Genomic DNA, 16,369 nt, shown 5'->3' on the forward strand with positions numbered 1-16,369 from the left:
GGTCAGGGTGGAGAACTCCATGCGGAGGGCCCTGAGGCGGGCCGAGTGCCTTGAGGCAATCCGCAGGGGGTTGGAGGAGCAGATGGCGTCGTCCCTGCGCACCCTCGGGGCCATGGAACAGGACCGCCTCCGGGACATAGACGAGGAGTTTGATGATGCCCTGGCCCGGAACACCACGGAGTGAGCCGCTGGACTTGCCCGCCGCCTTTGTATATAGTTCTTTAGTTTTAGGTTTCCTTTGTTTCTTCTTATGATTTGGAGTCGACGGACACTGCTCCACTTTTTGTATATAGTTGGATTTTAGTTAGGGTTTTTTGTAGGTTTCCTTTGTTCAGTTGTGCTCATGGACCCTTGGATGTTTTGTACATAGTTCTTCATTGGATTGTTTTATTTTTTTATTTTTTATTTATTCTCCATGGAGCAATGGTCTTTGCATTTATTTTTCTCTCTCGGATTGATTTTATTTTTAATGTGACTTTGAACAACATTTTTTTTGGATTTGGATTTGTAGTTTTGATTTTTTTGGACGGACATGCAGCTTACCTTTTTTTCATTTACAATTTTGTTTTCATACTTCACTGTGTGGTATCATCTCCTTGGTTTCATGCATGTCATGTTGGGTGTTTTCCCATTCAATTGCAACCATTGTGTGTGACAAACATGGGTTCATTTGCTTTATGAACATTGGGGGTGTAACATATAATTTCCATTTCGATGTGGGTGAATGGGTTACTTGGTAGGGCCTTTTGGCTGTGGAGGCTGACCATAACGCACATGATTGGGGATTGTGAGGACCTGGGTGCAGGGGGACATGAGTGGGGGCCTGGTGGGGGATGCCCATGGTGGCCGGGGGGTGGGGGTGGTGGGAGACATGAGTGGGGGGCTGGTGGGGGCTGCCCATGGTGGCTGGGGGGTGGGGGTGGGTGGGAGACATGAGTGGGGGCCTGGTGGGGGATGCCCATGGTGGCTGGGGGGTGGGGATGGTGGGAGACATGAGTGGGGGCCTGGTGGGGGATGCCCATGGTGGCTGGGGGTTGGGGTGGTGGGAGACATGAGTGGGGGCCTGGTGGAGGCTGCCCCTGCACTGCTGGGGGGTGGGGGTGGTGGGAGACATGAGTGGGGGCCTGGTGGAGATGCCCCTGGATGCTGGGGGGTGGGGGTGCAGGGGGACATGAGTGGGGGCCTGGTGGGGGATGCCCATGGTGGCTGGGGGGTGGGGGTGATAGGGGACATGAGTGGGGGCCTGGTGGAGGCTGCCCCTGGTGGCTGGGGGGTGGGGTGATAGGGGACATGAGTGGGGGCCTGGTGGTGGCTGCCCCTGGTGGCTGGGGGGTGGGGGTGGTGGGAGACATGAGTGGGGGCCTGGTGGTGGCTGCCCCTGGTGGCTGGGGGGTGGGGGTGGTGGTAGACATGAGTGGGGGCCTGGTGGAGGCTGCCCCTGCACTGCTGGGGGGTGGGGGTGGTGGGAGACATGAGTGGGGGCCTGGTGGAGGCTGCCCCTGCACTGCTGGGGGGTGGGGTTGATAGGGGACATGAGTGGGGGCCTGGTGAAGGCTGCCCCTGGTGGCTGGGGGGTGGGGGTGATAGGGGACATGAGTGGGGGCCTGGTGGTGGCTGCCCCTGCTCTGCTGGGCGGTGGGGGTGGTGGGAGACATGAGTGGGGGCCTGGTGGAGGGTGCCCCTCAGTGCTGGGGGGGTGGGAGACATGAGTGGGGGCCTGGTGGAGGGTGCCCCTCAGTGCTGTGGGGGTGTGGGGGGTGGGAGACATGAGTGGGGGCCTGGTGGAGGCTGCCCCTGGATGCTGGGGGTGGGGGTGCAGAGGGACATAAGTGGGGGCCTGGTGGAGGGTGCCCCACACTGCTGGGGGGTGGGGGTGGTGGGCGATATGAGTGGGGGCCTGGTGGGGGATGCCCATGGTGGCTGGGGGGGTGGGGGTGGTGGGAGACATGAGTTGGACATGAGTGGGGGCCTGGTGGTGCTGCCCCTGCACTGCTGGGGGGTGGGGGTGGTGGGAGACATGAGTGGGGGCCTGGTGGGGTATGCCCATGGTGGCTGGGGAGTGGGGGTGGTGGGAGACATGAGTGGGGGCCTGGTGGGGGATGCCCATGGTGGCTGGGAGGTTGGGGTGGTGGGAGACATGAGTGGGGGCCTGGTGGGGGCTGCCCATGGTGGCTGGGGGGTGGGGGTGGGTGGGAGACATGAGTGGGGGCCTGGTGGGGGCTGCCCATGGTGGCTGGGGGGTGGGGGTGGGTGGTAGACATGAGTGGGGGCCTGGTGGGGGATGCCCATGGTGGCTGGGGGGTGGGAGACATGAGTGGGGGCCTGGTGGAGGCTGCCCCTGGATGCTGGGGGGTGGGGGTGCAGAGGGACATGAGTGGGGGCCTGGTGGAGGGTGCCCCACACTGCTGGGGGGGTGGGGGTGGTGGGAGACATGAGTGGGGGCCTGGTGGAGGGTGCCCCTGGATGCTGGGGGGTGGGTGTGCAGGGGGACATGAGTGGGGGCCTGGTGGAGGGTGCCCCACACTGCTGGGGGGTGGGGGTGGTGTGAGACATGAATAGGGGCCTGGTGGGGGATGCCCATGGTGGCTGGGGGGTGGGGGTGGTGGGAGACATGAGTTGGACCTGAGTGGGGGCCTGGTGGTGCTGCCCCTGCACTGCAGGGGAGTGGGGGTGGTGGGAGACATGAGTGGGGGCCTGGTGGGGGATGCCCATAGTGGCTGGGGGGTGGGGGTGGTGGGAGACATGAGTGGGGGCCTGGTGGGGGATGCCCATGGTGGCTGGGGGGTGGGGGTGGTGGGAGACATGAGTGGGGGCCTGGTGGGGGCTGCCCATGGTGGCTGGGGGGTGGGGGTGGGTGGGAGACATGAGTGGGGGCCGGTGGGGGCTGCCCATGGTGGCTGGGGGGTGGGGGTGGGTGGCAGACATGAGTGGGGGCCTGGTGGGGGATGCCCATGGTGGCTAGGGGGTGGGGGTGGTGGGAGACATGAGTGGGGGGCTGGTGGGGGATGCCCGTGGTGGCTGGGGGGTGGGGGTGGTGGGAGACATGAGTGGGGGTCTGGTGGAGGGTGCCCCACACTGCTGGGGGGTGGGGGTGGTGGGAGACATGAGTAGGGGCCTGGTGGAGGGTGCCCCTGGATGCTGGGGGGTGGGGGTGCAGGTGGACATGAGTGGGTCCTGGTGGTGCTGCCCCTGCACTGCTGGGGGGTGGGGGTGGTGGGAGACATGACTGGGGGCCTGGTGGGGGATGCCCATGGTGGCTGGGGGGTGGGGGTGGTGGGAGACATGAGTGGGGGCCTGGTGGGGATGCCCATGGTGGCTGGGGGGTGGGGGTGGTGGGAGACATGAGTTGGACATGAGTGGGGGCCTGGTGGTGCTGGCCCTGCACTGCTGGGGGTGGGGGGGGTGGGAGACATGAGTGGGGGCCTGGTGGGGGCTGCCCATGGTGGCTGGGGGGTGGGGGTGGGTGGGAGACATGAGTGGGGGCCTGCTGGGGGATGCCCATGGTGGCTGGGGGTGGTGGGAGACATGAGTGGGGGCCTGGTGGAGGCTGCCCCTGCACTGCTGGGGGGTGGGGGTGATAGGGGCCATGAGTGGGGGCCTGGTGGAGGGTGCCCCTGAATGCTGGGGGGTGGGGGTGCAGGGGGACATGAGTGGGGGCCTGGTGGGGGATGCCCATGGTTGCTGTGGGGTGGGGGTGGTGGTAGACATGGGTGGGGGCCTGGTGGAGGCTGCCCCTGCACTGCTGGGGGGTGGGGTGGTGGGAGACCTGAGTGGGGGCCTGGTGGGGGATGCCCATGGTGGGTGGGGGTGGTGGGAGACATGAGTGGGGGCCTGGTGGAGGGTGCCCCACACTGCTGGGGGGGTGGGGGTGGTGGGAGTCATGAGTGGGGGCCTGGTGGAGGGTGCCCCTGGATGCTGGGGGGTGGTGGTGCAGGGGGACATGAGTGGGGGCCTGGTGGAGGGTGCCCCACACTGCTGAGGGGGTGGGGGTGGTGGGAGACATGAGTGGGGGCCTGGTGGGGGATGCCCATGGTGGCTGGGGGGTGGGGGTGGTGGGAGACATGAGTTGGACATGAGTGGGGGCCTGGTGGTGCTGCCCCTGCACTGCTGGGGGTGGTGGTGGTGGGAGACATGAGTGGGGGCCTGGTGGGGGATGCCCATGGTGGCTGGGGGGTGGGGGTGGTGGGAGACATGAGTGGGGGCCTGGTGGAGGGTGCCCCACACTGCTGGGGGGTGGGGGTGGTGGGAGACATGAGTGGGGGCCTGGTGGAGGGTGCCCCTGGATGCTGGGGGGTGGGGGTGCAGGGGGACATGAGTGGGGGCCTGGTGGGGGATGCCCATGGTGGCTAGGGGGTGGGGGTGGTGGTAGACATGGGTGGGGGCCTGGTGGAGGCTGCCCCTGCACTGCTGGGGGGTGGGGGTGGTGGGAGACATGAGTGGGGGCCTGGTGGGGGATGCCCATGGTGGCTGGGGGGTGGGGGTGGTGGGAGACATGAGTGAGGGCCTGGTGGAGGGTGCCCCACACTGCTGGGGGGGTGGGTGGGGTGGGAGACATGAGTGGGGGCCTGGTGGAGGGTGCCCCTGGATGCTGGGGGGAGGGGGTGCAGGGGGACATGAGTGGGGGCCTGGTGGAGGGTGCCCCTGCACTGCTGGGGGGTGGGGGTGCTGGGTGACATGAGCAGGTGTGCAGGGTAGTCCGCTGTGGTGTCGGCTGCCTGCAGGGGCCATGGAGGGTGTACAGGGAATACCTGGGAGCACACAGCCAAATTGCGTGTAGAATTTCCTGCGTACCCCTGAAATACACGTACCCAGCCGAATCGCATGTGAGACTTCCCGCGCACCCCTGTGATCCACGTACCCAGCCAAATCGCGTGTGTAAATTCCTGCGCACGTACCCGGCCAAATCGCGTGTGTAACTTCCCGCGCACCCCTGAAATCCATGTACCCTGCCAAATCGCGTGTGGGACTTCCCGTGCACCCCTGAGATCCACGTGCCCAGCCAAGTCGCGTGTGTGAATTCCCGCGCACGTACCCTGCCAAATCGCATGTGAGACTTCCCGCGCACCCCTGAGATCCACGTACCCAGCCAAATCGTGTGTGTAAATTCCCGCGTACGTACCCGGCCAAATCGCGTGTGGAACTTCCCACGCACCCGTGAAATCCACGTACCCTGCCAAATCGCGTGTGAGACTTCCCGCGCACCCCTGAGATCCACGTACCCAGCCAAATCGCGTGTGTAAATTCCCACGCACGTACCCGGCCAAATCGCGTGTGGAACTTCCCGTGCACCCCTGAAATCCACGTACCCTGCCAAATCGCGTGTGAGACTTCCCGCGCACCCCTGAGATCCACGTACCCAGCCAAGTCGCGTGTGTGAATTCCCGCGCACGTACCCTGCCAAATCGCATGTGAGACTTCCCGCGCACCCCTGAGATCCACGTACCCAGCCAAATCGTGTGTGTAAATTCCCGCGTACATACCCGGCCAAATCGCGTGTGGAACTTCCCACGCACCCGTGAAATCCACGTACCCTGCCAAATCGCGTGTGAGACTTCCCGCGCACCCCTGAGATCCACGTACCCAGCCAAATCGCGTGTGTAAATTCCCACGCACGTACCCGGCCAAATCGCGTGTGGAACTTCCCGTGCACCCCTGAAATCCACGTACCCTGCCAAATCGCGTGTGAGACTTCCCGCGCACCCCTGAGATCCACGTACCCAGCCTAATCGCGTGTGTGAATTCCCGCGCACGTACCCGGCCAAATCACGTGTGGAACTTCCCGCGCACCCCTGAAATCCACGTACCTTGCCAAATCGCGTGTGAGACTTCCCGCGCACCCCTGAGATCCACGTACCCAGCCAAGTCGCGTGTGTGAATTCCCGCGCACGTACCCGGCCAAATCGCGTGTGGAACTTCCCGCGCACCCCTGAAATCCTTGTACCCTGCCAAATCGCGTGTGGGACTTCCCGCGCACCCCTGAGATCCACGTACCAAGCCAAATCGCGTGTGGGACTACCCGCGCACCCCTGAGATCCACGTACCCAGCCAAATCGCGTGTGTAAATTCCCGCGCACGTACCCGGGCAAATCGCGTGTGGAACTTCCCGCACACCCCTGAGATCCACGTACCCAGCCAATTCGCGTGTGTGAATTCCCATGCACGTACCCGACCAAATCACGTGTGGAACTTCTCGCGCACCCCTGAAATCCACGTACCCTGCCAAATCGCGTGTGAGACTTCCCGCGCACCCCTGAGATCCACGTACCCAGCCAAGTCGCGTGTGTGAATTCCCGCGCACGTACCCGGCCAAATCGCGTGTGGAACTTCCCGCGTACCCCTGAAATCCACGTACCCTGCCAAATCACGTGTGGGACTTCCCGCGCACCCCTGAGATCCACGTACCCAGCCAAATCGCGTGTGGGACTACCCGCGCACCCCTGAGATCCACGTACCCAGCCAAATCGCGTGTGTAAATTCCCGCGCACGTACCCGGGCAAATCGCGTGTGGAACTTCCCGCGCACCCCTGAAATCCACGTACCCTGCCAAATCGCGTGTGAGACTTCCCGCGCACCCCTGAGATCCACGTACCCAGCCAATTCGCGTGTGTGAATTCCCGCGCACGTACCCAGCCAAATCGCGTGTGGAACTTCCCGCGCACCCCTGAAATCCACGTACCCTGCCAAATCGTGTGTGAGACTTCCCGCGCACCCCTGAGATCCACGTACCCAGCCAAGTCGCGTGTGTGAATTCCCGCGCACGTACCCCGCCAAATCGTGTGTGGAACTTCCCGCGCACACCTGAGATCCACGTACACAGCCAAATCGCGTGTGGGACTTCCCGCGCACCCCTGAGATCCACGTACCCAGCCAAATCGCGTGTGAAAGTTCCCGCGCACCCCGGAATACACGCACACGTTATTTTTAGGTCAGCGGGTGTCCGTGTTTTTGGGTACCCCTTTGCACGTCATTTGTCCTGGAGGGCCACAATATAGGACATTCATCATGGCTGTATGTAGGTGCTATTTGTTGGCGCACCTTTTGGCGCACATTTATTACAGGCGCTGAGACGCTACCGCCTGCTTTCTTGTGGCGATCGTGTTTGTGCCTGTGTGCTGGTTTGACCGTGCGCTTTTTTGCCCTATTCGGTTCCATGAATACGTGTTGTAGGCAAGCGTGTGGGCGTTCCGCGCACTTGCACCCTCTACTTCCCCCGTGACGCCCACATTTTGGCAAGTTGTTCCCCATTCCGAGTGTTACGCCCGGTGTTCCGCCTACTTTTGTTGTGTGCGCGGCGCTATGTGCGATTTTCGCTGTGGCCTGTGCGATTTTCGCTGTGACCTGGCGCACGCCGTTAGATGGCCTGTGCGCCAACGTGCGCCGCGCACTTTTTTAGCGCACATCCGATGGTTTTCTCGCGCACAGCCTTCCATGAATCGATGTGTGCTGCTTTTCGTGCGATTTTCGCACTTGCACTGCGATTTTCGCTATTCCACTGCGAACCGCACATTTTTGGCCACTTGCGCCGCGCTAATTATTCCATGAATCGGCCTGCATATTGTTACACACCGGCCTGGTTCCTGGTCCATTGCGACACGAGGTGTTTGTTAAAGTGGGTGCGAGATGGGTTGGGGGCCTACTCAAATAAAGAACCTGTGGATTATTAAAGATAAAAAACAGTTTTATTGTGCGCCACGCTCATTGTCACGTGAAGGAGTCCTTGGCTGGAGTGTGCTGTGTTATAAAACCGCTACAGATTTTCAGAGGTGCAGTTCCCAAGCTTGCATCCCCAATGGGCCATTCAAGGCTGGAGAAGCACAACACCCCTAGCCTTGCATGGTCAATTGGACATGTGCCCTGGGGAACAGAAACTGTCAATGGAAGGTCAGTTTCCCCTGTCACAGTTTGCCAGCCCAGGAGTGCTCCCTCATCTGCAGAAAGCAACTAGGGGCGCGCTCAGTGCTTACAATGGGGTTGCTCGGCTCCTCCATAATGGATGAGGGTACTGGCCGGTCGGCGCCCCCTCACCCATTATGGACAAGCTACCACTGTACAGTGGCAAGAAGTTCTGGGATAAGCATTTGCAATAAGCTGATACCTTTTCTTCATTTGAATGTCTAACCCTTGTTTAGAACACACCTGTGTTATTTACTGCAATGTTTTTCTCATCGTTTGTCACAGTTTGAAAAGTAGCACATCAGTAAAATGAAGTACATTTCTCTCCTCATTTTCAATGTGTTTACACCTGGAATAGCATTAACGTTATCGAAGGGTGCGTTAAAGTGACGGGTTGGTGCATAGGGGAGGAAAATTGTATGTTTTTAGGCAAAGAGCCATCTATCACTTTTAATTGCTGGGAGACTTTGGGTGAAACTACATCTTGTGGGGAAGAAGTCGTTCCCGCTTGGCATTTCTGGCATACATTGTGGCGCCATGACAGCTACCGTGGCAACGAAGCCAGCTACGTCATGCTCTGACCTCACTCCCCCCTGTGCTCAAGGATGGTAGGAGTCACTCCCCGGTGCCTGCTTAAAAACATTAGTCAGCCTAGTAAAGCTTTCATCTCTCTGGAAAGGTTGTTTTTCTTAAAGCAAATTTCCATTTAATTGGAAGCATGATTTACACTTGAGAGAGGCTCTGACGGTGAAAATGAATGCAGATCGTTAAGCCCGCTGCTGCTTTTTTTGCCCTGCGTTCGTGTTCTTCGCAAAAGCCACACTTTTGGGTCACATTTTGTTTGGGGCGCAAATATGGTACACATTCAAGCCCTGGTCGCTTTGCAGATTTTTTTTTACTTTTCCACACTACTCAACAAAAAAAGAGGTATCTGTTGTATGTATGCACATTTTCCTATAACAGGGGGCAAATATTCGTAGTGGATGTAAGAAAATAGCCCAATTCACGGAAGAAAGATCTCAGCCAACCAGTTAGAAATAGTTTCTAGCGAATCTTGCTGTTGGCAAATAGCATATTACCATTGAGAACGTTCCACGTGGCTGCGATTGCATTGTGTACCTAATCATTGTTCATTGGTTTTAAATGGTTCTTTTTCTCATCCGCAGAATTAAAAAATATTGCTGCTGAACATGTGCCGTCCAGTCCCCAAAAGCACGCGCAAAGCCAGTAAGTTTGGCTGTCGTTAGTCAAGTGCGCTCTCAAATGGCACAATAAACTTCAACACACTGATGGCTCCACCATTAGATCTAGAACATGCCTTAACACACAAGATGGGTATTTGGAGCGCACACCAGGGACGTCATTTCACCAAAATGCCAGGGGTAACGGAAGTGATATCACACGACCCTTGACCTCTGATGACATGTCAGGAAGTGATGTCATTTGACCCCACCCTAAAGTCACATCACGGGAAGCGAAGGAGCACATCCTTTCATACCTTGACCAGACAGGAAGTGGCATCACAGGGCATTGTTTCTACTACACTACGAACAATAGGGTTACAATATCACTGTAAAGTGATATACATTTCATACAAGAATGGATCACCATTTTTGGCCCATTTACCAAATTACTGTGAATGCAAGCAGACGTCCAAGGCCAAACGATAATGGTGTGTGTTATTATATAGCACTTACACGGAAGGGCTTCATATAGAACAGATATACATACAATATCACCCAACCTGTGTTGGTACTCATTTATCAACCTCAGCAGGATGAAAAGCTGAGTTGACCTTGCTGGGAGCCGAACCTGTAACTCACACACTGCAGCAGCGAGTGCTCCACCCACTGAGCTATCTTACCGGCAATAGGTACCAAAAAACGAGTCACTCAAGAAACGCAGAACCACACGCAGGCCACAGCCCAGGAGTCTCAAATTAAAAAAAATATATATGTATTTTTTTTCTTTCTTTTTTAGGGGTAGCAAGTGAGATTACAGGGGTAGCAAGGGAGACTTCAGGGGTCGCACCTCGACCCCTAAATGACAACCCTGGCGCACACCAGTACAACATTGTTTAATATAAGAGTAAACCTCCAGAATGTTTACACTGTCCCTAGGCAGAAGCACGCCCTGTGCCTTTCAGGGGGTGCTATCCCGAGGTTGGCGGTGGTGCACTGCCTATCTGAAAGGAAAGAGAGAGAAAACTGTCCCCACTCGCAAAGCACCAATTTCTTTGGAGTATAGAGTTAAAACACATGCAGTAACCCAGTAAACAGAAGCAGGTCATTGCTGACAGGTGACACATTCATTGTACATATTGCTCTGTTATTGAATAAAAGGACTGCAGAGCCACGTGTAAACCCCCTCTGCAATGTTCAGAATGGGAAAATGATCAGTAGCAATGATCTGCTTCTGTGGGTTACTGCATGTTTTTGTAACTCTTTACTCCCAAAAAATGGGTGCTTTGAAAGTAGGGACAGTTTTCTCTATCTTTCCTTTCAGATAGGCAGTGCACCACCGCCAACCTAGGGATAGCACCCCCTGAAAGGGACAGTGTGTGCTTCTGCCTAGGCACAGTGTTAACATTCTGGAGATTTACTCTTATATTAAACTATCTTGTACTGGTGTGCGCTACAAATCCCCTTCTTGTGTGTTAAGACAATAAACTTCAAGTCGACGATTAAAGGACAGCAATAAAGGTCACACCCTCACAGACGACAATACATACACTAATTAACCCAACACAGGCACACCGGTCTAAGACAAAAGGTGGAGCAAAACCAAAAACTATTCTGCCAAGCATAGGGCATCTGGGACTCGTTGCAATAAACTGATGGCAGGGCAGAGGCAGCCAGGTTCTGTAAAAGCACACTCGGACTATTCACCTGTCAGCAAATCCCAATGCCAGAAGCAAACCAATGAGGCATCAGTAAAGGGGATACGTATGTATGCGCTCCTTATACCAGCCTCCAATGCGACACCTAGGAGCCCTAACCCTCAATAGTATCCTAACAACGGAATCAAATGGAAACCATTAACCTCCAGTCCCACGGAATGTCTACAGAGCATCGTATTCCAAGGTTCAATAAAGTATACCAACGCATTTACTGACTTGTACACCCACCCAGTACAGCTGCGAGCATACCCCTTATGCAAACTATGAATAATAGTACATCAAGGCATTATATCATTTCCATGGACCTCTCTGGCATAATGAAGACTGGCCCATGTGAGGCTGTGCTAGATTGCCTGGACAGAGACATTCTCTGTAGCACAGCAAAGCCACTGCACGCACAAGGGGAACCATCTGGCAACACCCATGTAGAGCAGAAGTGTCATGAAGCACCCCCATCCGCCCATCAGCCGTTTGCATACCCTCTCAATGCCATGTGATAGTAATAATGCGTACACAACTTACCAACCATAAAAAAAGCTGGACACGTTTAGGAAACACCAAGTAGCAAATACGAGAACAGTGTTATGAAGACAATCGTGGCAGACATCTTGAAGTGGAGAAGCACCATGTCCTCACGTCCTTTTACTGCAATAATGCATTAGCCGTCTACGACGTCTACCGAACTTCAACCTCACACTCGGCCGTGGGAACTCCCATGGCACTATGTGGCTACCAGCACTCTAGAAGGCCAAGCAAGTCCTGACCTCATTGAGCACCAAGTAGGCCCTCAAATAAAGGTCTTGTATTATGCTCTGAGCTCCACCACCCCCGTGCAGGAACTAGGTGTCATGCCTAGACATCAGAACGAGCAGGGCATCAGGGCACCTTATGAGCAGCATGGCTCCCGGGGGTGTTTGGATGTGAATGGAGGTAAAGGAGTCAGTGTGACTCTCAGGTATGTGTCATTGGGACCAGCATTGGAGTGCAGACAGAGCTAGAGTTAACCTCTGGAGAGAGGAAGTCATACAATTCCATGTTTAACCATTTGCAAGCCACTACTTATCTGTGGAAGTCAAAATACGTACATGATTACATTTTTAGATGTGATGTCTGTGACAAAAACTGTGAGTCAATCTTTGGATAAGGCGAGAGGTGACATTGCCTTGCTTTATGCTTTATGCAAATCTGAGAACAAAGTGTAAGCCATGTGGAACCCCTGGCCCAAACGGGGCCCTCTCGGGTATGGGGTTACGGACAGGCACCATTAATAGGGTGCAAAGGAGAGTGGGGAGGATACTATAGACAAAAATGACACACAGACACAGAAAAGGGGCCTCATTACACGGTAGGCGGTGAGCCATGGCGCTATTAGCGCCATGACTCATGCCGGTAAAATACCGGCACCGCCTTGGCGGAAAGGGGATTTACCGCCCCATTCCAAGGTTGGAGGGGCGGTAAATCCCCCTTCCGCCATTGCCCTTCCCCATTCCCATTTCTGCCCCATAGGGCTCTATGGGAATGGGGAAGGCGCTAATTACGGCACCGCAATTTTGCGGTGCCGTAATTAGCTCCGAGGTCCCTTAGCGGGTTGGTTTTTAACGCCTGCAAAAAGCAGGCGTTAAAGCACCAACCCGCTAAGGGACCTCGTAGTAAGGCGGTAGGGATTTACCGGTACCGGTATTTTACCGGTACCGGTAAAACCCTACCGCCATCCGTGTAATGAGGCCCAAGGTCTTTAGAAAAAATTATTTATTCATGTGTAGGTGCTTTTGACTTTGCTCAGTGGTCTTATCTGACTGTACCAAGGTGCTCCCACTGCAGGGGTCACCGGGAACATCTGCAGACTAATGAAAATAGGCAGGACACCCCCTGCCAGGAAACATAGCCTTACCTGTGCTGAAGATTTCATTCCAGGAGCTGAGGGACGTTGGAAATCAACCAATGGGGAAACGAGAGGTAGCTTGTTTGGTCACTGGGGGGGCCGTTGCCTTGAGTGGCCCCACAGTGCTCAAGAGATCCTGGAAGCTGGGTTGCATATGCCAGATGCAGACTCAGCGGTGTCAGGAGCCGTCTGTGCCCCTACATTGCCTAGGAAGCTGTTGGTCCACCTGGGGTTACACTGGGTAGGCCCAAAGAATGGTGAAAGTCCAGGGCCCCACAGGATGGTGGCCTAGGTGAAGAATGAGCCTCAATGTGGGTCTGTGTGAACATGGGAGGTCTGGACCAGAGGAATGGGTTGGCAGCATGCGTGGTGCAACCTGGGTGAAGAGGCACCTCGACTGGGGTCCCATGCACGTGGTGATACCAGGAAAAGTTGCACAGCCTGCAAGCATCACGGCCCGCCTGGAGGTCAGACCAGTTGCCAAAGGAGAACAAAGACCTGGGCTGTGTGCTTGGTGCAGCCTGGGGGAAGATGGCAGCCCACGGAGACTGGCAGGCCGGGCAGTGAAGATGCGAGTACATTGCCGACCTTACCAGCTATTTGTGTAGGAAGTTGTAAGCAATTATGCAGATGACCTTCCATATAACCAATAAAACGATTAGGTTTACCGGAGACAAGGGAGGAACATAAAACCCTCTTTAGGATTGCCGGTCCTCTAGGGGGCGGGGGTATACCCACAGTGGGATCCCGCTTTCCCTGTCCTCTAGGAGGTGTTAAGCTTTGTAGGCACACCTCCCTGGTCCCAAAAGAGGGTGACTCCCGCTTGTGGAAAAGGAATGAATTCCTTGGATTCGTCATAAGGCACAAAATAAGTGATATACCTTCTTCCCTTTTTGTAACGTGGCCCAAGGGCAGGCTAGACTCCTAAGTGGAGTGTGAAGGTGAGACAGTAGCAACCCAAACAGTAATAGCACAACAGTCCAAAATAAAGAAATGTCCAATCCAATCATGGATCTCTACAAATATATTCTTTAATTAAACACATCAATATACAATAAAGACTGTTCTCGAAAACACTGACAAAAGCCCACCCCTTTAAATAAAGACAGAGAAATGCAGATTTTAAGGATGCAAACACTCACCAACAATGTTCAAAAGCATATGTATCTTGGTGAAAAAATGTGCAAAAATGTCTTAACCGGTCTCTAGGGCCCCAAAAGGTGAACCGGGGGTTTAGGGTCACCTAAAGATAACTGATTCCAATCTTAGTTGTTTCGACAGAGTCTAAACAGTCTTCGGACGATTGTGCTGGCAGGTTGAACCGGGTTGGAAGGTGTGGTTCGAGGCAGGGTTGAGTGAATGGCTCATCAGGAGCTGTTCGACGAGCAAGTGTGATTCGAACCTATGAGCATCTGTAGTTTGGGTCGGCAAGTGGCTCGCTGGTCGAGTGGTTCTAGTCGAGCTTCGATGAGAAGTCCTGGCCGTTTGGTGCTTGGTTGGGTGCGGCAGTTTAAAATCGTCTGCACGGTGCACTGGTGTTCTAGCCAGACATTTAAGGAGACTATGCTGGGGTGATGCAGTGTCTAGTAAGTTGAATAATGTGGTCACAGTGGTTCAATGTTTGAGAGAGTGCCAAAGGCAGCACCAGCGGTTCCAGTTGGTTCAAATGCAGCAAACATGACTTGAATGCGGTTTGATCGGTTTGAGGCAATGAAAAACAAGGATCCTGGCTGTTCTGGCTCTCAGAATGCTGTAAGTCCCAATCCAGGGGCTTAGGGACAAGATGAGCCACTCCTCATTTTCTCCCACTTGGGGTGGCTGGCTAACACAAGCATGAGCCCTTCACCACCAGTGAGGTCCAGGGAACCAGTGTAGCTGGCAGAGAGGCAGGTATTGCACCAGCAGAATTTCACCCCCAATTTGCCCTGGGGATGGTTAGAGAGCAAAGATTGCCTCTGCTTTGGAGCTCTCCTGCTTCATCTCAATGTCTGAGGACTTTGGAAAGATCAACTCTCCCACAAAGAGATCCAAATGAATTATTTTGCAGTCTAGGAATAAATCAACAAAGGGGTGGGTGAACCCATCATTTATAAGCAAAATGCCAAATAGGATTGGGGGAAAGCAAGGCTGCTTCAAGGTGTCCGATCCCAGTGCTTGTGACAAGTGATATTTGCATTTTTGCATCACACCAAAAGTGTTTTCTGCTAAAGTAAGTGTAGGAGACAGGAAGGAAGGAGAGGTGCAAAGAAAAGCAAGATGGTGGAATTCTTCCTCAACTATGCTGTGCTCCCTCTAGCAACACTAACCCCGCCGCCTTCTCAAGCCTTTAGCAACAAAGACCCTTTGGTATGCAACACCTTGGTGTGAGACTTGTCCCTTTGTTTAGGGTGTTCTCCTGAAGCCTGCTTCTTAGGGTGTTCCTGCTGAGAGCTTCCTGGGCTGGAGAAAGGTGTTATTCCCTCTCACAAAGGTTCAAAGAGAGGAAGCTACCACTGGCTATTGTCCTGCTGCTTGCAGCAGAGACAGACAATCTTGGGTGAATACACACAGCATGTCCATGGCTGGCCCTGGCACACAGTGGTGACATATGCATGATACAGATCAGATGTGGCTTTAACAATTATGTGAAATACCAGCCACCATACCCCAAGCTCAGGTATGGCTTATGTTTTTAGATTAAACTGTCCCCAGGGTGTTAGTTCGTCATAATTATTGTTTTGGACCAGAGGTGTAGATCTTAAATGCGGCCTTTGCACTGTAGTAACTTTGCTGTTATTGCAGCTGCCAGACAGGGCACATGTGACCTCTAAACCAGCACTGGAAAGCGGGCACTGCAGATCAGGATACATACTTTTGACCTGGTGCTTAAAGGAATAGTGTGCTCAAAAATGTTATTGTCCTGGGTGTTCGGACATGTGGTTTAAAGCAATCTGTGATTGATCGGAAAAACATTTCATATGCACCTTACCATAGTTTTCCTCACTTTTACACATGCAAAATCAAGCACCGGTGCGTGGCCATCTTGTGGTAATCTTATCCGTTGCCGCATCCCCCTAAATTGAACTGCACTTGCAGTACTAAATCATTACCCCCCCTGAAGCTGACATCAGTAGACGCGTACGGCGCATTTCATAATGCAAATGCACGTTTTGTGTCAAAGTTCTCTGTGCGCCAGCTAATGACGTGTCTCCATGGAAATGGCAGGACGCCTCTTTCCTCAATAAGTATAAACAGACCGCTTCTCATCAGACAACATCAGAGTTGCTTTTTCAATTGTTTCGCTGTCTTTTTTTGTATATCCTGTGACTCGTTTCTGCTCTGTTCAGCTATCTTCTTTGCTCGTAGCCTGTGCGAACAGATACTAGTACTAGCATTACTATCGATTTTAATTTTGTTGTAGAATGGCAACAATACAGCCCTACCAGTACGAGCCAATGTATTCTGAGGCGGAATTAGTTAAAAGAGAAAGATGCGGAAACGATGGGGCATCGGACGACAGTTGGGAGGACGAATTACCAGATCCAGAGCCTAGTCGCATGGAAGACTTCTCCACCTGGTGTACCTGCAATCAGTGCAAGGTCATGCCAACCGAGGAGGAGAACTGCTTCTGCAGAGAAAACTCTGGATGCTTGGTCTACATATCAGAAGATGAGACACAGCCGCAATGCGTTACCGAGCTGCATGACTTCAGGGCA

Source organism: Ambystoma mexicanum, chromosome 2q, assembly GCF_040938575.1.
Source record: "Ambystoma mexicanum isolate Mex_15411 chromosome 2q, UKY_AmexF1_1, whole genome shotgun sequence".
In the NCBI taxonomy this organism is placed as follows: domain Eukaryota; kingdom Metazoa; phylum Chordata; class Amphibia; order Caudata; family Ambystomatidae; genus Ambystoma; species Ambystoma mexicanum.